Source organism: Heterocephalus glaber, unplaced genomic scaffold (assembly GCF_053883595.1).
Source record: "Heterocephalus glaber isolate CG9 unplaced genomic scaffold, H.glaber_assembly_v1.0 deba00000594, whole genome shotgun sequence".
Taxonomy (NCBI): domain Eukaryota; kingdom Metazoa; phylum Chordata; class Mammalia; order Rodentia; family Bathyergidae; genus Heterocephalus; species Heterocephalus glaber.
Genome location: NW_028258151.1, coordinates 17,086,454 through 17,111,449, shown reverse-complemented (window position 1 = coordinate 17,111,449; position 24,996 = coordinate 17,086,454). Strand labels below are relative to the sequence as shown.

The 24,996-nt window shown below is 41.8% G+C and overlaps 1 pseudogene; it reads right to left on the bottom strand.

Moving 5' to 3' along the window:
• Positions 1 to 4,709: 4,709 nt before the first annotated feature.
• On the bottom strand, positions 4,710 to 5,403 carry LOC101697872 (large ribosomal subunit protein eL13 pseudogene; annotated as a pseudogene).
• Between the last annotated feature and the right edge of the window lie 19,593 nt (positions 5,404 to 24,996).

Genomic DNA, 24,996 nt, shown 5'->3' with positions numbered 1-24,996 from the left:
AGAACTGTGATCCGCAGAGATACCAAAAAGCCAGATCCAAAAACAAAACAAAACATTAAGATCATGAAAATCAAACCCACTAAGATCTGCCCTGTGCCAAGTCCAAATTAAGAAATTTCCCAGGTGATAAGGCATAAAGTCTAGGTGGTAAGTGGCAAACACACACACAGTATAGTTATTAAAATAACCTATAATTACCTTTACTTTATTAGCATAGGAAAACCTGCAGGGAGGTGGAAATGTAAGATGGTAATGCGACCTGCCTCTTGGCATAAAGGGGCATGATAAAGAAATGCACAGGGGCAGCTAAAACTCCACCTCTACCTGTGGTGACATCAAGAGACTGGGTCCCTGCTTACCCCACAGATACCATAAAAGCTCTACAGCTTTGTCCTTTGGGTCAACCTGTGGCTCCTGTCTCCCAGCCATGGCTTTACCCCCTACCTTGTGCTCAAGTATAAGAATCAAAGGCTTGAAAGCCAGCCATGGTGGTGCATGCCTGAAATCCCAGCACTCAGGAAAATGAGGCAAGAGGGTCTCTGCAAGTACAAGGCCAGCCTGGGCTAAACAGTGAGTTCACAGCTGTTGTGAACTACATAGTGAGACCCCTATCTCAAAAAAAAACAAAAAATGGGCCAGGGTTTAGCTCAGCGGTTTTGCCGCCTGCTGCGCAAGCGCAAGGACCCGAGTTCAATCCCCGGTACCAAAAAAAGAAAAGAAAAGAAAAAGAAAAAAAAGAATCAAATCCTTGTTCCTGTCCCCAGATACTCCTGTCTGATACTTTTGATGGAGAGCACAAGAACTCACAGAATTGATAACAGCAGGAAGAAAATGTCCAGGTACTGAGGTACACTCTGAATTATGTGACCCAATCCCATGGCATGTCCCTCTTTGGCTTTTATCCCAGCACTGAGAGACCCCATTTTACATTTTTACAATGTAAAAATGGGATCCTTAATTTTTAAAAATTGAGTATTCTGCCTTCTGAAAATACCTGCCTTTAACCCACATGAGTGTGAGGCCCCAGAACTGAATGATGAAATTTTACTGAAGGTGATTTAGAGTTACACAACCATTATGTGAACATTCCATGTGAACACCACCACACTTCTGGAAGTATGTTTAAAAATGAGGGCTCAGGAGGCTGAAGCAAGAGGATTGCCATGAGTTCCAGGCTAGCCTGGGATCCACAGTGAGTTCAAGACCAGCTTGAGCTACATAGGTAGACCCTGTCTCAAAAAAATTTTTTTAATAAAAATGAGGGCTTCCTCTTGCCAGGCATGGTGACCCATACTTGTAGTCCCAGCACTTTGGAGGTTGAGGCAGGAGGATCGTGGTGAGTTTGAGGCCAGTGTGGGCTACATAGTGAATTTAAGATCAGCCTGAACAGCATAGCAAGATTCCATCTTAAAAAAAAAAAATGAGGGCTCCCAAATTAGGCTTACTGATGCCCACTGATGATCAGAAACTTCTAGAAGGATTTCAAAAAAAAAATTTTTTTTTTTTGGTACTGGTGATCAAACTCAGGACCCTACGCTTTCGAGGCAGGTGCCAGAACCACTGAGCTAAATCCCTGGCCCTCAAGAAAGTTTTTATTCGCTCTTTTTTTATATATGTAATATCATTTTTTATAATACACATCACACCCCATCAAATGGCAGGGCCACTTTGGAGTTAGAATTAATACTAAAAATGAAATAATAACTATGCAGTAAAGTGAAAGATCTACATACTTAGAAGTCCACATTGTACAACAACTTCTGAATGTTAGCAGTCATGAGTAAATACATTCTGTAACATAGTTCATTTTTATGATGTCTTCATTTCCTTAAGGATCTTTTGAAACAAAATTTCATGGTCAATACAGTTTACTTTTTTATTTCAACAATATTTTTTATTTTGGTAGAATAATATTAGCTAGTTCTTAAGTGTTTACTATGGAGCTAACACCATACTGAGAGTTTTTTGTTAGTGCATATTAGTTACGCAGAATTCACTTTGACATATTGGTACCTGTACATCACATACTTTGGTCATTCCCACTTCATTACATTCCTCACCCTTTTCTTTCTCCCCCACCCACTTCCTCCTCTGTAGCTCCTTTTTTTTTTTTGGTACTGGGGATCGAACTCGGGTCCTTGTACTTGCAAGGCGGGCAGCGGAACCACTGAGCTAAATCCCTGGCCCTCTGTGGCTCCTTTTTACTTTCTTGTCATCTTCTTTTTAAAATTAAATTTATTGCCTCTTTTTAAAGACTGTAGAAAAAGCAAATGGAAAATTTGCACAAGTAATTGATGAGGAAAATATTTTCACATTGATGACTTTCATCACCCTTCTATCTTCCCTTACCCTCTTCTATCTGCTTTGAATTTACTAGCCATTTTTCTCAGTGACTTTCCACCCCAAAGGTGAAAATAAAATGTTTTTAGGGCCTGAGAGTATAGCTCAGTGGCAGAGCACTTGCCTTGCATTGCGGGGTGGGGAGCACAGGGTTTCATCTCCACCACTGCAAAACAAGCAAACAAACTAAATTGTTTCCATTCATCTCAGATCAGAGGGGCTTGCTTCTTTAATCACCTTGTGCTTTGGTCAAAATCTTTATCTCAGAAGAGGACTTGAGAAACTCAAGTCTGTGTAACAAACCTCACTACTGACATTAGGCCTTAAGTAGGCTTCCTACTGGTCTTTCGCTGTCTTGGAAAGTGATGGCATTTAGATCTGAAATTGGATTACAAAGAGCAACCTAGCAAACAACTGCTTAGGATACTGAGTGGGCTGGGCAATCGAGCACCCTTGACTCAGATTGGTAAATGGTCAAAGGGATGAAGAAAATATCCTTCGAGTAAGTAAATGATTTTGAGGAAAAGTGAAATGTACTGCTCTCAGAAGACTAGATGATGATTTGTGACAAGGTCTATCTGCCTGCTGTGGGTGTTGGCTCTTCTCCTGAGGTGAGTTAATAGGTAGAGAATCTATGACACTTGAGCCCCTTTTGCAGGATCTGTCTTTACGCAGATGGAGAACTCAAAACCTCTGTATTTTGCTGTTTCTCAATGCCCTTCAGCTCAAAGTAATCAGCACATCAAAAATACGTGAACCAATACGTATATTTTGGGTGGCATTTCCTGAATTCTTTCAGTGGCTAACTTTGCTTCATGAGAAATTCAAGCATAAATGTCAGGAAACATCAAAAAAGCTTATAGGGCTGGGGATTTAGCTCAGCAGCATACACCTGCTTGGCAAGAGCAATCGAGGTCCTAAATTCTATACCTGGTACCCCCCCCCGCAAAAAAAAAGCTTATAAATGAATTTGTCATCGTTTCCAAAATCTTTTTCAGGAACTAAAATCTAGATATGGTCATTGCTATGGTTTAGATCTCACATGTCCCCCAAATTCTCGCGTGTGTGTGCGTGTGTGTGTGTGTGTGCGCGCGCGCAAGGTAACTGGATCACGGGGCTGCTGCAGGGCACTTGCTCTTAGGAGTGGCCCAGTTAGAGGTGATGGCTGGGGATGTGGCCTAGGAGGCTACATCTCCCTCCCAGCCTCTTCTTTTTGCTCTCTGCTTCCTGACCTATCTGATGTGAGCTGCTTTTCCTAGGCTAGGCCCTTCTGCCACCCTGTTTCTGTGTTGGAGGCAGCTGACCGTGGACTGAAACTGCGAGCCAAAATGAACCTCTCCTCCTTTAAATTGTGTGTGTTGGGTATTGGTGTTCCAGTGACAGTAAAGTTAATTAAGAATCATTAATAGAAACAATAAGGGGAACAATTGTATAGGCAAGGCAAGGAAAGTATGTTTCAGTAAGTAAAGTTTATGTACACTAAAGATGTACTTTCTTTTTTTGGTACCGAGGATTGAACTCCGGTCCTTGCACTTATGCAGCAGGAGGCGAAACCACTGAGCTAAATCCGTGGCCTAAAGATGTGCTTTTAAGGGAAAAACAGAGCAATTTTTTTAATCCTAAAGTAGAATGAGAGGCTGTTCCCAGATGAAAGAGGTAACATCTAGAACAAACAACAGAAGGGATCTGAGATTGTGAACATTGTGAGATTGTGGAAGATTAATCTCATGAAAGGAGTTTTATATGCGATCGAGTTGGATGAAATTAGAAGGGAACTATTTATATGGGGTTTTTTCCTAAAAATAAGAGATTAAACTGGGCATTGGTGCCACATACCTGTAATTCCAGCACTCTGGAAGGCTGAGGCAGGAGGATTGAAAGTTCAAGGCCAGCCTGGGCAACTTAGTGAGACCCTGTCTCAAAATAAAAAATTTTAGGGCCAGGGATTTAGCTCAGTGGTTCTGCCACCTGCCTTGCAAGTGCAAGGACCCGAGTTTGATCCCTGGTACCAAATAAATAAATAAATAAATGAAAGGCTGAGGATGTAGCTCAGTGCAAAGGCCCGGGGTTCAAGTCCCAGTACTGAAACACAAAAACAAAACTAAGATGTTTTTCCTACAACCATGTAACTGTATGTATTTGCCTTTTAAATCTTTAATTAGCACTCTGATTGAATAAATGATTATTATTTCACATTGGTCTGTTATCCTGTTTTAATCAAATGGGTTTTTTGGGTTGTTTTTGTTCGCTGTTTTGTGGGATTTGTTGTTGTTTTTGTTGTTTTGTGATGCTGGAGATTGTAGCTGGAAGCATCAAACTACATCCCCAGCCCTTTTTAATTTTTTTAGCTTTTCTGAGCATTTATTACAAGACCCCAACAGTGCTTATTTTTTCTTCTCAACGTCCTGGTTTTTAGCTTCCTTCCCTCTCTTTGCCCGGTTGCGGAAGAGCCGGGCATTGGCATGGGCCATGCACAGACTGGCAAACGCCTTGAAGTTCTTCTCCTCTGATGATGATCCTGGCATTTTCCTTCTTGTAGACGTTCCGGATGGGCAACACAGGTCCTGTGAGCTGGGTGGCCAATTTGAGTTCTTCAGCAGAGCTGTCTCCCTTCTTGGGGGCCGACGGCTTCCTGGGGAAAAGGATGAGTTTGGAGCGGGACTCCTTCAGCCGCTGCACATTGGCCTGCCGGGACTCGGATTTGTTCCGCCTCCTTGGGTCCACCGAGATGCCAATGGTCTGGGCTACCTTCTTGTGAATACCAGCCACCCGCAGCTCCTCCAGCCTGAAGGCCCTGCCAGCTCGGACCTTGGTGTGGTATCGCACCATGGGGCAGCGCACAATGGGCCGGATGGGTCCTGAAGCGGGTCGCGGGGCGGGGCGGCGCGCTTTTGCCTGCCGGGCCTTGCGCCTGCGGATCTTCCGAGCCGGCTGGTTAAACCACGTAGCCACGCGCAGCTGCCAGTCCTTGTGGAAGTGGGGCTTCAGAATCATGCCATTCCGGCTGGGCTCCATGGCTGCCTCTTACACTGGGGAACGGCCGAGCAGAAAGGGCCTTTTTAATTTTGAGACAGAGTCTCACTAAGTTGCCCAGGTTGGCCTCACACTTTTGATCCTCCTGCCTCAGCCTCCCAAATAACTGGGATTATAGGCATTTGCCACTATGTGTAGCTGATCAAGTGTTTTTGACCTAGAATTAACTTTGGGATTTTTCCAGTTGAGCTACTAGACAGCCTTGAAGGATGTATCTCTCACCTTGTAAGAAAGATATTAGAGCCGGGGATTTAGCTCAGTGGTTTCGCCACCTGCTGCGCAAGAGCAAGGACCCAAGTTCAATCCCCGGTACCAAAAAAAAAGAAAGATATTAAACTAATTAGACCTTCTTGATATCTTAACATTATATAAGAAGGCTTGTCAAAATATAAGTAATGCTGAACTTCCTTTGAGTTATATCTGTATGTATGTACTCAAATGTGTTTCAGAAATTGTATCAAAATCATAAAAATCCAATAGTCCTCATATGAGTCATGGTACTTTCCTGAGCAATTACAGGCCTGAAGTGTTTAGTCTTCAAGAGGTTCATGAAGACAGCTCTGACAAATACAGGTTTCTGAGAACTCCCAAATCAGATTATTGTATTTAGTGGGTAAGAATTTCCAGAACTCTTATGAAGATTATTTTATAAACTGCCATCTTACATCAAGCAAAACAGAAATTAAATACCAAGGAAATGCTTTGGCAGATTTTCATGCTAAGTCAACCAGTACTGAGATTGCTAAAATGCAATTTCAATGAACTCCATAAGGTTGACCCAAGTAAAATTGCCCGTGACAACCTATGCAATAAACAGTGATGTGTACCTGAATAGGAAGCAAAGTTGATGTTTTAAAAGAATGTTGATCCAGGGCCGGGGATTTATCTCAGTGGTTCCACCGCCTGCCTCGCAACCTCAAGGACCCAAGTTCGATCCCCAGTACAAAAAAAAAAGGATGTCAATCCTGAATACATAAATTAATTAAATAAATAATAAGTGGATGTCAAGGCAACAACTTTAAGAGTAGATTTGTGGAAGGCCTGGATGGCTGCCTGCTCTTTCTTGACCCCTTATGACTTCCATTATTAAAAGCTCACCACTCCATAATTCACAATAGAGTGGACAAAATAATACCGATTATGGGAAAATATTACTGTGGTGACGGTTCTGAATTGCTAAAATGGTTTATAACCAGTGTTTGTCTTGACAAATTCTTAATCCTGGGAAGATAATAAAAACCTCAGGTGGTATATTTCTACTACCTGATGGAGCATTTGAATATTTACAGAGGGATTTTATTTCTTTGTCACCTTCAGTGGGATCCGAAGAAGTTCTTGTAATAGTGTGTGTGTGTGTGTGTGTGTGTGTGTGTGTGTGTGTGTATGGTGCTGGAGATTGAACCAGGGTTTCATGCACACTAGGGATAAAATATTGTTTTTATTCAGTCTGTGATAGATAGAAGCTTTCTAGAGGTAAACAACATTATAACAGAACTTCATATATCTTCCACTCCTACAAACTCTGACATGACTCAATAGCATGAGGTTTTAATGCATTAAACCAAAGTATTTTTACCAGGTAAAGAAATCTCATGATCCACCAGCTAAGGAAAATCAAACCCTTTACAGTCCAGAACCTGAAGTTTTGGTCTTCTGGGAAAAAGAAATATGTCAGAGAAAGACTGCCCTTAACACTGCTGTGCTCACCACTGTACTGCAGTGAATGTCAAGGCCTTGACCTTTGGGTCCATAACTTACAACTCAAAAGGGCCTCTGAAGGCTCTGGACCTGCCCACCTGCTGGAGAGAAATCTGACTAGGGAAATTCTTCCCCAGAAGCAGACAACAGCCTAGCCATGCTTTCCCAGGATCACAGATCAAGATTTCTCTGCCAAGCCAGGTGTAATGGTACACACCTGTAATCCTAGTACCAGGGAGGCTGAGTCAGGGGGATCACTGAGAGTGGGAGGCCATAGCAAGCCCCTCTCTCAAAAAAACAAACAACAACAACAACAACAAAAACCCAAACCAAACCAAAGATTTTTTCTGCCATCCTGTAAGTTTTATCCCTTCTCACTTATCCTCCTCATTGCCTGCTGTCTTAATCTTTCCTTTTTCCTGTGAAAAGACACCTGAGACTCTAGTTTGTGGATGGCTAAGTTGGCTTTCCAAGGTTTTTCTAATCTTTATATACTTTTGGTAGGTCTCCATGTTACTAGGACTTGTATTACCTGGACAACTATAAAAATGAATAGCTCTTGCCAGGCATGGTGGTGCATGACTGTAATCCCAGAACTCTGGGAGGCTGAAGCAGGAAGATTCCAAGTTTGAGCCCAGCCTGGGCAGTTTAGCAACTTAGCAAGACCCTGTCCCAAAATACAAAAATATAAAAGGGCTGGGATATAACTCAGAGCAAAGGCTCTGGGTTCAATCCCCAGTACCACCAAAACAAAACCCTTCTTTAAAGCAGTTCATATCATAGTGAACTATGGTCCTTAGTTTCCATTATTCTCTGAACAAAGACGGCAACCCATGGGACTCAAAGACTGTTGTACTCTGTGCATGGCCTAACCTTTGATTTGTTTGGTTTTTCTTTTCTTTCTTTCTTTCTTTTTTTTTTTGGTACTGGGGATTGAACTCGGGTCCTTGTGCTTGCGCAGCAGGCAGCAAAACCACTGAGCTAAATCCCCAGCCCTTGTTTGGTTTTAATTAGTGTGGTTCATGAGGACTTCCGTTAAAGAGTGTGTTGAATCTTTGGATCCAGTTCTCCTGAAGTTCGTTATCATAGTCCTCCTGGTGCAGTATATCCTCTCAGAAAGTCTTCAGTGTCCACATGCAGCCACCTGCTGGCCACTAAATTGTCTCACTGGCTGAAATGATGAAAAACGTCCAGAAACATTTGATAATAAGGACTTGAGAACTGTGAATAACATGATGAAACCAAAATGCTAAAATGACTGGGGGTCAGTTGACTGCTAGAAGTGGAGCACTTGTCAGGTTTATGTGAGGCCCTGGGTTTAGTTCCCAGGGTCGCAAAAAAAAAAAAAAAAAAAAAAAAAAAAAAAGATTATGGTGACCAATAGAAGCACCGATGCCCTAAATCAAATTCAGGTCCCAAGCAGCCTCCAAATTTGAATCCTTGGTAGTGAGTTCCAATCTGAATTAATAATAGAGCTGAGTTTTAGTCAGTTGCAGCAGCTGGACATCAAGCAATGGGCAGATGGCCAGCTGACCCAACAATGTCAAACAATGCAGCTAATCAAACTGCCTCTGTGCCTCGCTTCTGTTTTCAGTTAATATGTGTTGTCTGACCACCTGCAGGCCTGCAGTTCTTTGAACCTGCTCTCATTCTAAATGCTGCCCAATTCTAGAATCATAAATAAAAGCCAAAAAAGTTAAACTGGACATGGTAGTGCACACCTGTAATCCCAGCACTCTGGGAGGCTGAGGCAGGAGTATTACAAATTGCAGCTCAGCCTGGGCAAATTAAAGAGATCTTGTCTCAAAATAAAAAATATAAAAGAAAAAAATTAAAAAATATAAAAGGGCTGGGGATGTAGCTTAGCGCGAAGGCCCCGGGCTTAACGTCTAGTATCCCCCTCAAAAAAAGCCAGTTTAGTTTCGCCGCCTGCTGCGCAAGCGGAAGGATCCAAGTTTGATTCCCGGCACCAAACAAACAAAGCCAGTTAAGTTCTTTAAACTAAATTTGTAGTACTTTTGTTCTTTGACATGAGAGAAGTGATGATGGATTTGGAGAGGTCCTGGCTGTAGCAGCCCCCATTTTCCGGTTAACTGATATCTACATTTGCTTTGGTCCGAATTGGATCTAAGTTGAGTGCAATCAAAATCATGAATAATACAAGTAGAACAGCAAGTGTTAGGAGCGGGGCTGCCCTCCTGTTGTGTGTGACACATTTTCAGACTATGTGACATGCTCATGAGAGGGTAGATGGTCCAAGTTATGGGGATCTTTCTTCGGGAGTTGCTGTTGTTTGTTTTTGTTTTGTGGTGCTGGAGATGGAAACTAGGGCCTCGTGCAACTGGTCCTGTGCTGTACACTGAGCTACATTCCCTGCCCAGTCAGTGTCGCTGATCCTGTGGCACAGCCTGAAGAGTCTGAGACCACCAGAAGTTTCCCCGGGGGTCAGTATACAAAGCATCCCTGGAATAAACTGGTATTAAAGCAGTCAGTTAATTCATCCCTCTTTCCCCTTCATTCCTTGAACAACTGGTTAAATATAAATCAGCCCTACCCTACTGAAGTACTAGGCGCAGGGGGGATACTTCTTGATGATCTTGGCCTCTCTTTGTTGAGTATTTCTGTGATGCTTAATCCCTAGAAGTCATTGTCATTTGAGAGTCAGAGATTCCAAATATTCGTGGTGGCTCATACCTGGAGTCCCAGCACTCAGGATCACTGCATGTTCGAGGCCAGCTTGGGCTACAGAGTGTGTACAAGGCCACCCTGAACTACATAGCAAGACTCTGTCTCAAAATTTTAAAAAGAAATTCCAAACCAAACTACATGAAGTCATATAGTGTTGGCAACAAGCGACTTATTCTATCATCTATATTTTAAGCCCTTATCTCGGGTATATTCTATGCCTCTTAGCAACTTAGTGCCCACCCTGTTCCAAAATTTTAAAAGGGATTTTAAAAAAAGCTACACTACACACTCATTAGAAAAATTTAAAAACAAACAATTCCAAGTGTTAACAAGGATGTAGAGAAACTGGAACTCTCATGCATTGCTGGTGGGAATGTTACAGTAGCTCAAGCAAGTTGAAAAACTACAGTGTCGACAAATACCCCATCCTTAGGTATATATTTATGATGATAATTTTATTTGACTGGTGCATAACACACAGAAAGGGTTGTTCAGAGAACTCCCCTCCTATAGGTTAGAATGAGGAGGGAACAGGGAGGGTCACCTGTGATGTGACAGGAACAGCAGGAAGGAACCTGGATCCCTAACACCATGGGGAGTGCACAGCAGCTCCACCCAGATGACACTGGACTTTTCACTGAGTGGAGAAAACTTTCTAGCTTGTTTCAGCTACTGTTAGCTAGGGACTCTGAAACCTCAATGACCTTATCTGATTAATGTACAACCAAATATGAAAGTAAGAACTATAGAGAAGGAGGAAACAGCTGGAAGGACTTTTTTCAGTCCCTGGAAGTGAGTCTGTTTCTGTAGACAATCCCATTATTATTATTATTATTATTATTATTATTATTATTATTATTATTACAAAACAGCTTCTGCACAGCCAGACTAAGTACACATTGAACAAATGTTTAATCTCTGAAAGGAAAGTAAATTACTAGGCTATTGGCAGCCACATTTCATAGTGCCACCTTCAATGTAAAAAAAGTATGTGTTGCTTAAGATCATTTATGTGCCAGTATTAAACAACCCTTAAGCATAAGAAAAGGTTCTCAGCAGAATTAGTTACAGGGAAATGCGAATTTAAGCAACAATGAGGGCCAAAGGTGTAACTCAGTGGTAGAGCACTGCCTAGCATTTACAAGGCCTTGTGTTCAAAACCCAACACCACTACACAAATAAATAAAAATAAACCACTAAACACTCATTAGAAAAATTTAAAACACAAACAATTCTAAGTGTTAACAAAGATGTAGAGCAACTAGAACTCTCACATGTTACTGGTAGGTGTGTTACAATGGTTCAACCATGTTGAAAAACTTGCAATTTCTACAAATGCTCCATTTCTAATTATGTCTTTGTGATGGTAATTTTATGTGTCAGTTTAATTAGGTTATTGTATTAGCCAGCTTTTCTGTCATTGAGACCAAATACCTGACACTTGAAATTTAAAGAAGGAGCAGTTTATTTTGGCTCATGGTTTCAGTGAGTTCAATCCATGGTTGGCAGGCTTCAAAGCAGAAATGACAAAGTGAGAAGGCATGGTGGAGGAAAGCTGCTCATACCATGGTGACCAGGAAGTAGAAAACAAAGACAGGAACCTAGAACAAGAATTCACCCTTCCAGGTCACACCTCCAGTGACCCACCTCCAACCAGGCCCCATTTCCTAAGAGCACATTCAGCTATGAACCCATCAATAGATTAATCCACCAATGAGTACAGCACTCCCATGATTCAATAACTTTTCAAAAGATCCACCTTAGAACATGAGACTTGGTGGGAGAAAGGTGGTGTTTTACCTAAACCATAGCAGCCACGGTACCCAGATATTTGTTCAAACACTGTGGATGTTTGTAAGCATTTCAATCAGTCAATTTTGAACAAAGCAGATGACCCTTCAAAATGTGGTGGGCCGCATCCAATCAGTTGAAGGGTTTCAAAATAAAAGACTAACCTGCCTTGGGCCTGGGATTTAACTCAGTGGCACTGCACCTGCCTTGCAAGTGCAAGGTCTGAGTTCGATCCCCAGTACCAAAAAAAAAAAAACAAAACTAACCTGCCTCAAAGAGGAGAGAATTCTATCAACGGAGGACCTTCACAATTGAACTGCAGCGACAACTCTTACCTGGACCTCCAGCCATGCAGCCCTGCAGACTTTGGACTTTTTTGGATTTACCAAACCTCTATAGTCATGTAAACTAATTCATTTAAATCAATCTCTCTCCTCCTCTCTCCTTCCTGAGCTCCTCCTTCCTTCCTTTCCTCCCTCCCTCTCCACATCCTACTGGTTCTGTTTCTCCAGAGACTCTAACACAATACTCAAGGAAAAGAGTGCATATTGACCAGAAGACTTGTACAAGAATTCACATAGCAGGGGCCAGGGATTTAGCTCAGTGGTTTCGCCGCCTGCTGCTCAAGTGCAAGGACACAAGTTCAATCCCTGGTACCAAAAAAAAAAAAAAAAAAAAAATAGAATTCACATAGCAACTTAATTTGCAAAAGCCCCAAACTAGAAACACCCCAAATGTCAATGAATGGGAGAAAGGAAACGTAGACTGTGATGTGGTTGCATAGTGCAATGCTGTACTGCCACACATAAGTAGGAGTCCCACAGATAATCTAAACAGAAAAGCCCCCACCTACTGAATTCACAAGATATGGCTCCTTTTATGTGAAAATTAAAAATCTGTGAAACTCATCTTTGGTATTGGAAGTCAGAATATCTTAGAGGGCATTAACTGGGTGTATGAGGGAAACTTCTGGAATGCTGAAATGTTCTACACCTTAATCTCGTGGTAGTTACACAGGTGTATATATGTATGAAAATTGCTGAGATGGTCACTTAAGACAATATACTTTACAGTTTGTACACTTTATTTAAAAAGACTTTGAATCAAAACACCTAAAATTTAGAAGAAGTACTCAAGGGCTGGCAGTGTAGCTCAGTAGTAGAGTTTTTGCTGGCACCCACAAGGTCCTGGGTTCAATCCTCAGTAAAACAACAAAAATGTCAAGGCAATTTTTTCTTTTTTCTGTTTCATTTGTTCATTTGCTTTCTGTAAAACAATGATCTCCACAGTACATGTGATTTAATGATGCAGGAATTGTAGATGGGATGTCTGCAAAAGACCCCAAGAAGTAGTACCTCAATCACACAGACTCAGATAATCTTTTAATAACTGGTTTCTAACTCACTTCCACAATATGCAGGAAATATACCCTATGACTCCAGTTCACCGAAATGGGTTGAAATTTCTGGCCCCATATGGAATTGATTTTGTATATATTGCATGTGTTTGAGAAGAAAGTGTATTCCACAAATCCTCTATTATTCTTAGAAGTTTTCTCTGCTGTTCTGACAGTTACTGAAGAAGCATCAGAATACCCCACTATGGACTGGGAAAAAATATCCACAAGATTGGCAGATACACAGATTCACTTGTGCATCTGTGTGTACACATGAGCAGACAAAAATGATTTCCATGCTGTCTATACCTCATTGTAATTCCATCATGTTTTGAGTTATGTTATTACATATATAGTTTGAGCCCATGTTATTAGATGGATACAAATTTATAATTTTTATAACTTCCTGATAAAAATTAAACATTTTTCCTATTAACAAATTTCCCTCTATATTTTAAGGTGTTCTTGTTTTGTCTTTTGTTTTTGTGTTGTTGTTGTTGTTGTTGTTATTGTCATTGTTTGTTTTCAAGTGCTGTTGGCTTGAAATTAATCCAGAAGACCTGGCTTTCTTTGGTTACTGTCTGGGCAGCGTATCTTCTTCCATCCTTCTACTTTCAACCTTATTATATATTCTTATTTTTTAAATGTGTTCCTTGTAACAGAATGCTATTTGATTTTCTTGATTTATTTATTTTTTTTTTTTTTTGGAGACAAAGACTCGCTATGTAGTTCAGGCTGGCCTTGAACTCACTATGTAGCCTAGGCTGGCCTCCAACTCACGTCTATCCTCCTGCCTCAGCCTCCTGAGTGCTGAGACTACAGATGTGTACCACCATACTCGGCCCATCCTTTATCTTTTAACTAGAGTATTTAAGGCTATTTACTTTAACATTTTACTTTGAGGTAACATAACATCTTGCAAAACTATGGTACAATGTCACAGCCAAGACATTGACATTGATCTGATCTATTGATCTTGTGCAAGTTTCCTTAATTTTAATTGGACTGGTGTACATGTGAGTCTGTGTCTCTGTGCGTGCTTGTTTAAATCTACTTCATTTAGTCACCTGTGCAGGTTTGAATATCCACCACCACAAGGTACTCAACAGCTTTGTCACAAGGATCCCTTACGTCATTGTTAATAATCACACCCACTTTATTCAAAAAAAAATCTACGCCTAGACATATAATAGTCAAGATCCCAGAAACCCAACAGAAGAACAAAATTCTACAGGCAGTTAGAGAAAAGAAACAAATCACCTATAAAGGAAAGCCCATCAGAATCATGGCAGATTTCTCAACACAAACCCTCAAATCAAGGAGAGCCTGGAGTGAAGTATTTCAAGCCCTAAAAGAAAATAACTTCCAACCTAGACTGTTGTATCCTGAAAAGTTATCTTTCAAAATTGATGGGGAAATTAGATACTTCCATGACAAAGAGCACCTGAGAAATTTCATGAACACCACACGAGTACTCCAAACAATCTTAAGCAATATCCTAGAAAAAGATAATGAAGCTCACAACTCCATGAGGCCCAACAGAGAGAAGCCACCAGGCAAGATAAGACACTAAAGGGAAAGGGGGGGAAAATAAGAAATAAAAGAGCCAACAACAGTAAAACATCATGACAAGGATGAGTCAATATCTATCAATTATAACTATCGATGTTAATGGCCTCAATTCATCAATCAAAAGAAATAGACTGACAGAATGGACTAAGAAGCAAAATCAAAAAAAAAAAAAAGAAGCAAAATCCAGCAATATGCTGTATACAAGAAACACACCTAACTCAAAAGGAAATTCATAGACTGAAAGTAAAAGGATGGAAAACAGTTCTCCACGGGACAGGAACCCAGAAAAAACCAGGTGTAGCAATCTTATTTGCACACAAAGTAGATTTCAAACCAAAACTAATTAAAAGAGACAAAGAAGGACTCTACATCCTTGTGAAGGGAACAATCCAAGAGGAAGAGATGACAATCCTAAATATATATGCACCAAATATGAATGCCCCCAACTATATAAAACAAATATTAATAGACATGAAAAATCAAATAAGCACTAATACAATTGTAGTGGGGGACCTCAATACCCCTCTATCATAAATAGATCATCTAAACAAAAAATTAACGATTCCACTTACATGAGGTCCCAGGAGTGGTCAAAATCACAGAGACAGATAGGATGGGGGTTGCTGGTGGCTAGAGGAGAGAAGAATGGGGACTGAGTTTCAGGTGGTTTTTCTGTTGTTGTTTTTCGGTTTTTGGTACCAGGGATCAAACTCGGGACCTTACGCTTGCAAAGCAGTCAGCAGAACCACTGAGCTAAATCCCCAGTCCCTGAGTTTCAGTTTTATGAGATAAAAAGAGTCATGGAGCTGGGCATGGACCCAAGAAGGATCTGAGGCAAGAATTGTAGTTTACAAGGAAAGTGAAGAGGGAGACTTTCACAAGAGAAGTGAGGTGCCAAGCAGCACTCTCAGTGCCCAAACTCTCCAAGAGGGAATGGTGGGCTGAACATGCAGACACAGGGTGACTACCGAAGACCCCAGAGGCCTCCGTGGAGAAATGCACCAGTGGAATGGAGCAGTAGATGAATCAGGCTCCAGCAGCTGCTAAGTTATCCGGGTTCAGATTTCACCCAGGAGAGGGTGATTGGCTGGTAGCCATCTTGGAGAGGGCCCAACTTTGCTCAGAACTCAGAAGAGCTAGCTGCAGGTGGACTCCATCTAGTGGCTCCTGGTGCCTCAGTGTCAGAGAGCAGAGTTCAAGCTGGCAGGAGGCACAGACTGTTGTAGATTCAAAGAATCCAGTTCCAGCCTCATAGCCAGAAACCAGCCTGAAGTTCAGAGGAACTGAAGGGGCAGGCTGGCTGGGATTATCCACTACCCCACCATGAAACTGCAGCTAGCTTGCTGGGATTAATCACTTTGGCTCTGGACTCTGTTTGGCCACATTGCCTAACAGTGTGACAGCAGAGACACGCCTTGAATTGGATGTTTGGGGGTTTATTTAATTGTTTTTCTTTTTCCTTTCCTTTTTGTTTTTCTTTTTCTTACTTTTCCCCCCTCCTCTCTAGTTCTTGGTTTGTTTTGTTTAGTTTTTTCTCAATTGTTTGAACACAGTTTCTAGTTTTTTGTTCCTCTCCAAGATGCAAAGACAATTCTGGGCAACAAAGAAAGCAGGGGATATCACAATCCCTGACTTCAAATTATACTACAAAGCTAAGGTGATAAAAACAGCATGGTACGGGCTGGGGATTTAGCTCAGTGGCACTGTGCCTGCCTCGCAAGCCCAAGGTCCTGAGTTCAATCCCCAGTACCACAAAAACAAAAGCAAAAACAAAAACAAAAAACAGCGTGGTACTGGCAAAGGAACAGACCTGAGGATCAATGGAACAGACAATAGCATGCAGAAACAACTCCAGACATACTCAGCCACCTTATCTTTGACAAAGGAGTCAAACATCTTCACTGAAAGACAAATAGCCTCTTTAATAAATGGTGCCGGAAAAACTGGCTTTCCACATACTAAAGATTGAAACTAGACCCATATCTTTCACCACACACTAACCTAAAATCGAAAAGGATCGAAGATCTAATATTAAAACAGAAACACTAAAACTGCTGGAAGAGAGAATAGGTTGAACGCTTGAGGACTTAGGAGTAGCAAAGACTTCATGAACAAAACCCAGACTGCATGGGAAATACTACAAAGAATCAACAAGTGGGATCTCATCTTATTAAAAAGCTTTTGCACAACAAGAGAAACCACCAACAGGGTGAAAAGACAACCCACAGATTGGGAAAAAAATTTTACCAACTATTCAGATAAAGGACTACTATCTAGAATATATTAAGAACTCAGAAAAATCAGACTCCCCCACACAAATTTAAAGACCCAATGCAAAAATGGGCATCTGAAATAAAAAGACACTTCTCAGATGAAGAATTAGAAACAGCAAATAAATATATGAAAAAATGTTCAACATCACTGGATATTTGTGAAATGCAAATTAAAACAATGCTGAGATTCCACCTCACTCCAGAAAGAATGGCTGCTATCAAGAAATCAACCAATAACAAATGCTGGCAGGGGTGTGGGGAGAAAGGAACCCTTCCCTGCTGTTGGTCGGAGTGTGGACTCCTGCAGCCACTGTAGAAGTCAGTGTGGAGATTTCTCAAAAAACTAAAACTAGAAGTTCCATTTGACCCAGCTATACCTCTTCTTGGTATCTTCCTGAAAGAATTAAAAGCATCATACCACAGCAATATATGCACACCCATGTTTATAGCAGCACAGTTTATAATAGCTAAATCTTGTAAACAGCCCAAATGCCCATCAACTTATGAGTGGATAAAGAAGATGTGGAGTTTTTTTTAATACAGTGGAGTACTACTCTGCCATAAAGAAGGATAAGCTTCAAACATTTATAGCTAAATGGATGGACCTTGAGACCATACCCTTAAGTGAAATAAATCGAATGCATGTGCTTAAATACCACATGTTTCTCTGGTGTGAGAAACCTAAAGTGGAAATAAGGACTGAAATGTATAATGGATGCTGGGAAATGGGAAAAAAGTGTTCAAATGGGAAGGGGAACAAGGGAGGAGGGAGGGAGAAAGGAATAGACAAGAAAAAAAAGTGAAAGTGGAAAAAATGGAAACAGCCTGTAGGGAGGGGAAGGATAAAATAAAATAAAATTTATTTTTTTTAAAAAGGGCTGGGAAGGGCCAGGGTTTTAGCTCAGTGGTTCTGGCACCTGCCTTGCAAGCACAAAGTCCTGAGTTTGATCCCCGGTACCAAAAAAATAAGGGCTGGGGCCGGGGATTTAGCTCAGTGGTTCTGCCATCTGCCTTGCAGGTGCAAAGACCTGAGTTCGATCCCCGGTACCAAAAAAAAAAAAGAAAGAAAGAAAAGGGCTGGGCATGTAGCTTAGTGGCAGAGAGTTTTCGAAGCATATGTGAGCCCCTAGGTTCAGTTGCCAGTAAGGCCAGAAAAAAAAAAAAGTCATGGATATGGATGGTGGTAACAACTGAACATCATTGAGTCAGAAGATTGAACATGGCAAACTGGCTGAGCAAGTGAGCATGATCTGTCAATAATGGAGACCCAGGAAATGTGCAGAAAAACAGGTTCCAGAGCCCTGCCTCTGGGACCAATCAGAGAAAGTTATCTTCAGTTCTTGTTGACAGAACTGAAGCAGGTTTTTGATAGAATGACCAAGACCTGATGTCAGCCTGAGGAATGGGGTATACAAAAGACAGCTGCGCTCTCTTTCACAGTAGCCCACTCTCCCTGTAGAGCATACTTCTTTTCCTACTTTTAATTGGCCTGCCCTGGCTCTTCAGAGGATGTTTCATTTTTTCTTACCTTTAATAAATGTAAAACCTCAGTACCTTTTGCACTTGTCCAACAATTCTTCGTTTAGGACAGAAAAAACCTAGAAAATACCTCCAGAATAGGAGACCCCAGAACACCAGAACCTGGTCACAACATTACAATGTATTTCATGTCACTGACCTGTATTCTTTTTTTTTTCTTAAATTTTTTTATTGGTACATTTTAGGTATACAATATTTTACATTTCTCATTGGGAACTTGTACCTTTACATGATACATCTTGGTACTGACCTGTATTCTTAAAAATGGATAAAATAGCCAGGTGTGGTGGACATGCCTGTAATCCCAGCACTTGTGAGCCTAAGGCAGGAGGATCACTGTGAGTTCAAGGCCAGCCTGGAATACATAACAAGACCCTGCCTCAAAAAAACAAAAAACAACCAAAAAATGGTTAAAATGATAAGATATATACATATAAAAAATGACAACAAATTTTTTAACAACATTTTTTTAAAATCAGTTCAGCAATTTATCTATTGATATGGGTAGTTTTCTGCATTTAATTTAATTGCTAACATTTGTGTGTCAAATTTGTCTTATTTTGTGCTACTTGTCCTGCTTGTTCTTTTTCTTTTCTTTCCTTCCTGTTTTGATATTATGTCATTCTGTTTTTCCTTTCTACTTGTTTATATAACAGTCTTTTAGAGTTACCCTAAAAACTGCCCACACTGATTTACCTTGTGTGTGTGTGTGTGTGTGTGTGTGTGTGTGTGTTTAGGAGGGAGCTGTTTGTTTTGCAGGGCTGGGGCTCAAACCCAGGGCCTTGTGCATGCTAGGCAAATGCTGTACTGCTGAACTGCACCCCCAGCCCTGATTCACCGCTTTGCTTGCTTACATTATGTTCTGCTACCTTTTGCTGGAAGAACATCAGTGGCCAGTTGCAAATTGATGTGACCCTCCTAGCATAGAGTGTGAAGCCAGGGAGAGTGGTGGGAAATGAAGAAAATTGAAAAACACTAAGAAAGAAAGTTACACACCAAGATTATGCTTGAAAGCTGGGACCAGGTGGAACCATAGCCTGTTGAGGTGCTGGCCACCTGGAGTCCAGCACACCCTTTATTTATAGTATAAGACAAACAGGAAGAGAAGGCAGGGTAACTAGTGCTGTGTGGCCTACATGGCCTAGGCTGAACGTAGCATGATTGTCTTGTGATCCAGGCATGCGCAGAAAGGGAACAAGGAAGAAGGATACATAACGTAACTGTGTCCTGGGGCTGTGCCATCCAGGGTCTACAATCTTAGACAAACGGACTGTGTCTGTTTGACTTATCTAGTCTATAGAGAAGAAAAGGAGTAGGGAGCAGACGAAGGGCCATCTTCAGGCTCGGCCCATGGCAGCAAATGACCACAAATTCTTCCCACCCCTTGCATAGGCCCACCACCATGATTTTGTTGCTCTCCCACTAAGAGGTGAAGTATTTCTTGACCTCTGGAACCTGGCTTGGCCATGGCTTGTTCTGGCCAGTTGGATAGTAGCAAAAGGGAAAGCACTGTGCCCTGAGGCCCGCATGGGTAGAACTCAGGCTGGCTTACAGGAGAATGAGGGACCATATGCAAAGACTCCCAGCCAGGTGACCTGAGGTCCAGTGTGACAGGGAGCAAAGCCAAGCCATCCACAGCCAAAGCCATCCAGACTGAGGAGCCACTCAGTTGAGGCATGGAACCAGGAGAAAGGAGAAATGTGTGTATTTTAAGGGAACAAATGTAGAGTTTTTAGTTATACAGCAAATAACAAACATGATTACATCAATTTTAGGCTCTCTTAGATCTGGTGATACCAGCAAATAGTCCCTCTCTTCTTCGGGAGGTGAGGTGGGAAATATTCCATACCTCATTTTGGTTGTGGTTACACACGTGTCTTAGTCACTTTCTCATCCCTGGGACCCAGCACCCACAATTGAAAGGAGGAGAGGTTGATTTGGGTCATGTTTTCAGTCCATGGTTGGCAGCTCCAAGGCAGAAATGGCATGGAAGAAGCCCGTTCATCCCATGACAGCCAGGAAGCAGAGAGAAGGGAAAAGCCAGGGACAAGAATACACTCTCCCAGGTCACACCCCAGTGACCCTCCTCTAGCTAGGCCCTACCTCCTAACAGCGAATTCTACTACTCAGATCATCAATGGATGAATCCGCTGGTGAGTATGGCACCCCGTGACCAGTTACCTTTCACACATTTGAGAATTTAGGGGTACATTTTAGATCTGAACCATAACAACAGGTGTACAGATATACCAGACACAGGCATGCATATGTCAACGCTTATTGAGCTGTACACTTAAGATAAAGGTACCAATCACATATAAATTATTGCTCAATTAAAAAGTGGGAAAAGAAGAAAAAGAATCAGTCCTTTCTCTCAAAAGGTTTGTAGTCATACAGTAGGGATATGGACAACACCAAAGGGACTTTGAAACATTGAGGCCTGGATGGTGCTGTGCTGCATAGAGGGGGAGACACGGGCCACTGTGAGCGTTGCCGTGCACCCCAACAGGTTTGGAAGTAACACTATTTATCAGTGCTTTTCACATCTGGACGAGGGCTGACACTGCATCTCCCACTTCAGCAAAACAGCTCAGGGCAACGCCAAGTGCTGGATCAGCCCTCCCAGGACACACAAGGGAGGGTCCAGCTCGGAAAGCATTGGGACAGGACAGGAAGCACTCTTCCAGGGAGGCAAGCAGTATGGGCCAAGAAGGAGAGGGACGGGGATGCCATGCATGCAGGACAGATGTTCCAGCAGTGGGAGTATGAGGCATGTGGTGGAGATAGAGATCTAGAAGGAAAATTGTGGAAGATGCAGATGAAAAATAAAAGGTAACATCAGACAAAGTCTTACTATCTAGAACATATAAAGAACTCAAAAAAATCAGACTCCCCCAAATATAAAGACCCAATTCAGAAATGGGCATCTGAAATGAACAGACGTTTCTCAGACAAAGAAGTAAAAGCAGCAAATAAACATATAAAAAATGTTCAACATCACTGGTCATTCGAGAGATGCAGATGAAAACAACACTGAGATTCCACCTCACCCCAGAAAGAATGGCTGCTATCAACAAATCAACCAATAACAAATGCTGGTGGGGCTGTGGGGAGAAAGGAACCCTGCTTCATTGCTGGTGGGAGTGCAGGCTGGTGCAACCACTGTGGAAATCAATATGGAGATGCCTCAAACAAGCAGGATTAGAAGTTCCAATTGACCCAGCTATTCCTGTGCTGGGTATCTTCCCAAAAGAGTTAAAAGAATCATACCACAGTGATATATGCTCACCCATGTTTATAGCAGCACAGTTTGTAGTAGCTAAAACTTGGCAGCCCAATTGCCCATCAACAGGAGACTGGATAAAGATGATGTGGTTTTTTTACAAAATGGAGTACTACTCAGCCATAAAGAATGAGAAGCTAGAGACATTTATAGCTAAGTGGATGCACATTGAGGCCATACTCTTAAGTGAAATAAATAGGACACACACATGTAAATACCAAATAGTTTCTCTAGTGTGAAAAACTAAAAGTGTACATAAGGATCAAAATGTATAATTGATATTGTGAAATAGGAAGAAAAGGTCTAAAGGGGTCGGGGAAGTGGGAGGGGTAAGGGAAAGAAAAGAAGGGAAAAGAAAAAATACAAGAAAAAGAATAAAAAGAAATAAAGTCTTTGTAAATAGGGAAGGGTGGAGGGGGTGAAGGGAGGGCAGGGGAATGGGGAAAAAATAAGAACCAAGATACATCATGTAAAGGTACAAGATCCCAATGATGAATGTAACTGTACTGTATACCTAAAATGTACCAATAGACTTAATGGAAAAAAGTTAAAAATAAATAAAAGGTAACAGACATCCCTGCCCAGTATTAGCAGGCTATAAGTGGCACATATTTCCTGCTTTCCATAATTCAGCTATATTATTATATTAAGAGTCTGACCAAAGCCCTAGGTGACTCAAATGGACACGTCAGATGGTGGACTGGATGAGTATAGCCCCTATCCCAGTGGCTGCCACAAAGACCTAAGACCTGGCTGTGAAGTGGCAGGGCTCTGCTCAGGTAGCATGCAACTGAGGCTAACTTGACCTCAATTAAAATCTTTCCCCCTGAGTTATGGCTTCTCACTGACCCAATGGGTTGCTGGTTAATTCTGACACAGTCTCAGTACCCATTTGTTCTCTCCAAGCAAGATAAGCAGTGCCACCTTTTTACAGCCCTGCTTGCATATCCACTATCTCCAATGCTTCGCACTGTGTCACTAGATGTCTTCAAGGCACACCCTGCTCACCTTCTCACACTTGAAATCGACAAATACTGGATGTCCTTGGCACCCTTTGTCTTTGTTGCCCAGAGCAGCATAGATCAACCCAAGGCCAAATTTTCTCTCTAAGTCTTGTCTCTTTCTTTGATCTTGTTAGCTTGCATTGTATTGCCTCATAGGAGACCAAGACCCATGGCTGGGGGTTGATAACTTTCCCTATATGGATTGTCTCTTCTACAAGAAAAGGAAAATTACAAAACCTGTGTGGATGTATTTATTTATTTATAATTTTGATTTTTTTTTTAGACAGGTCTTCTCAACATTGGCCTTGAACTCACCATCCTCCTGCCTCAGCCTCCCAAGTGCTAGGATTACCAGTCTGTCCCACTGTGCTGGGCTTGGGTTGGTTAGTTTTATGTGTCAACTTGATTGGGTCAAGGGATCCTCACGTAGCTGAGGAAACGTTATTTCCAGGGATATCTGAAGATCCTTCCAGAGAGATATGCATTTGAATTGGTGAAGTGACAAATGCCATGGTTGTGATAGGGTTTGAGTGGGATGCAGGCTTTGTGAGTTGGGAGCTTAGTTCTGGGTGCAGTGGTGGTGTGAGATAGTTTGGAACCATTAAGATATGGGACATCATAGGAAATAAGTAGCTCATGAAAGGTACTACCTTTGGAAGGAATTGATGTAGCTCTGGTAGGATCCTGGTTAGTTCTTAGGTGAGTATCATTATAAAGAGCAACCTGGCCCTGGCCCCTCCCCTCTCTCTGGCTTCCTGTCTTTCCACATGATCTCTCCCTCTCCAACACCATTTCCCTCCATTGTGATGCCATCTGGCATGATGTGATAGCAGCCAGGGAGACCCTTACCAGAGCCTGCACCATGCTGTTCAAACTTTCAGCTCCAAGACTATGAGCTATTCTTCATGCAGTACCCAGTCCCAGGTATTTTGTCATAGTAACAGAAAAAAAACTAATACAGTGGGTGTTGTTCAATCCATGCAGGACCTGAGTAGAACAAAAAGGCAGAGGAAGGTAGAATTCCCTCTCTGCCTGGCTGCTTTCACTGGGACCTCAATCTTTTCTTCCTCCAGATGGGGACTTACACCATCAGCACTGCTGGTCCTCAGGCTTTCAGACCCACACTGGGATCAACAACATGGCTCTCTGGCTCTCAGACCCTCAAGCTATACCAGCTTTCCTGGTGGTGCATATCTGCTGCTGATTCTGTTTCTGTGCATAACTCTAGTACACTCTTTAAGCAGAAGAGTCACATATTGAGGGGTATGTCTGAGAAAATAAGTTTTCAACCTGTTTGATGTGATTAAAACAATCAGTTGGTTTTCATTCTTAAATAATATGTTGATTTTCAAAATTGAAAAATAAAAAATATGGCTTGAAAAACTTTACTTGGAGAGGAAACTGTAATATAATATTTCTTTTTTTCATGTTAGACATAAGTGCTGAAAGGATGACTTGGCTGAAAATTTCATATGTCAAGTTTTGCCCAAGGTCAATTCAGTACATTTTCTCCTCTTGCAGTTAGATGAGTGATGAAGGTAATAAAGAACCAGATGTTGCTCAGTTCCTTATTTGTACAAAATATAAGGCAACAGGAAAGAGACTGATTTCTCAAGGTGTTTAAACAGCACCAAAGCTAATGGTGGTGATGAGATATTCAAAACTGAGTTTTTACAAAAATTGTTTTCAGCCATTTATTGAATCTGTTTGATTGTGTGCCCGGCACTGTGCTAAGTATAGTAGATGCTCAAGATCACAGGACCAAAGTTGAGGAGAGCTCAACACCTGCTTTCCTTACTACTGTACTTTCCTACCTTCCTGACATAAGTGAGCTGCAATGGAAAAACTAATTACTGGAAATGATAAATAGTTACTGGAATGTGCACCATTGCTCCTCTGTCCACACCGGGTTCACAGTCAAGAAACAGGGGATCACGAAAGGAAAGACTCCTGTTTGAAGGGTTTGCCTTTGTTCTAAGCACTGACAAACACCTGCCCTGCGCATCCAGAGAACACTGCATACCTCAGACTAGGATGAACAGCTCTCAAAAGCTCAGTGTCTGCTTTACTTTGTGAGTCTTGTAAATCATGTGCCTGTCCCATACTGAGGTTAACAGTACCAGCTTGGTTCTGACTCCACACTGATGCTCCTTGTCCTGTTAAACCCATAATAAGTTGAAAATACCATAGGTTGAAATTGAGCAGCTTGAAACAGTAAATATTCATCATCTCTACCCCTGAGTCAGGAATTGGAGAGTGACTGGGGCTGGATAATCCATTTCCAAGATGGCTCATCCACATGGACGGTGAGGCAGTGCTGGGTTTGGCCAGAAGAAGCCTCAGGTCCTTGTCACCTTGACCTCTCCACAGGGCTGCCCA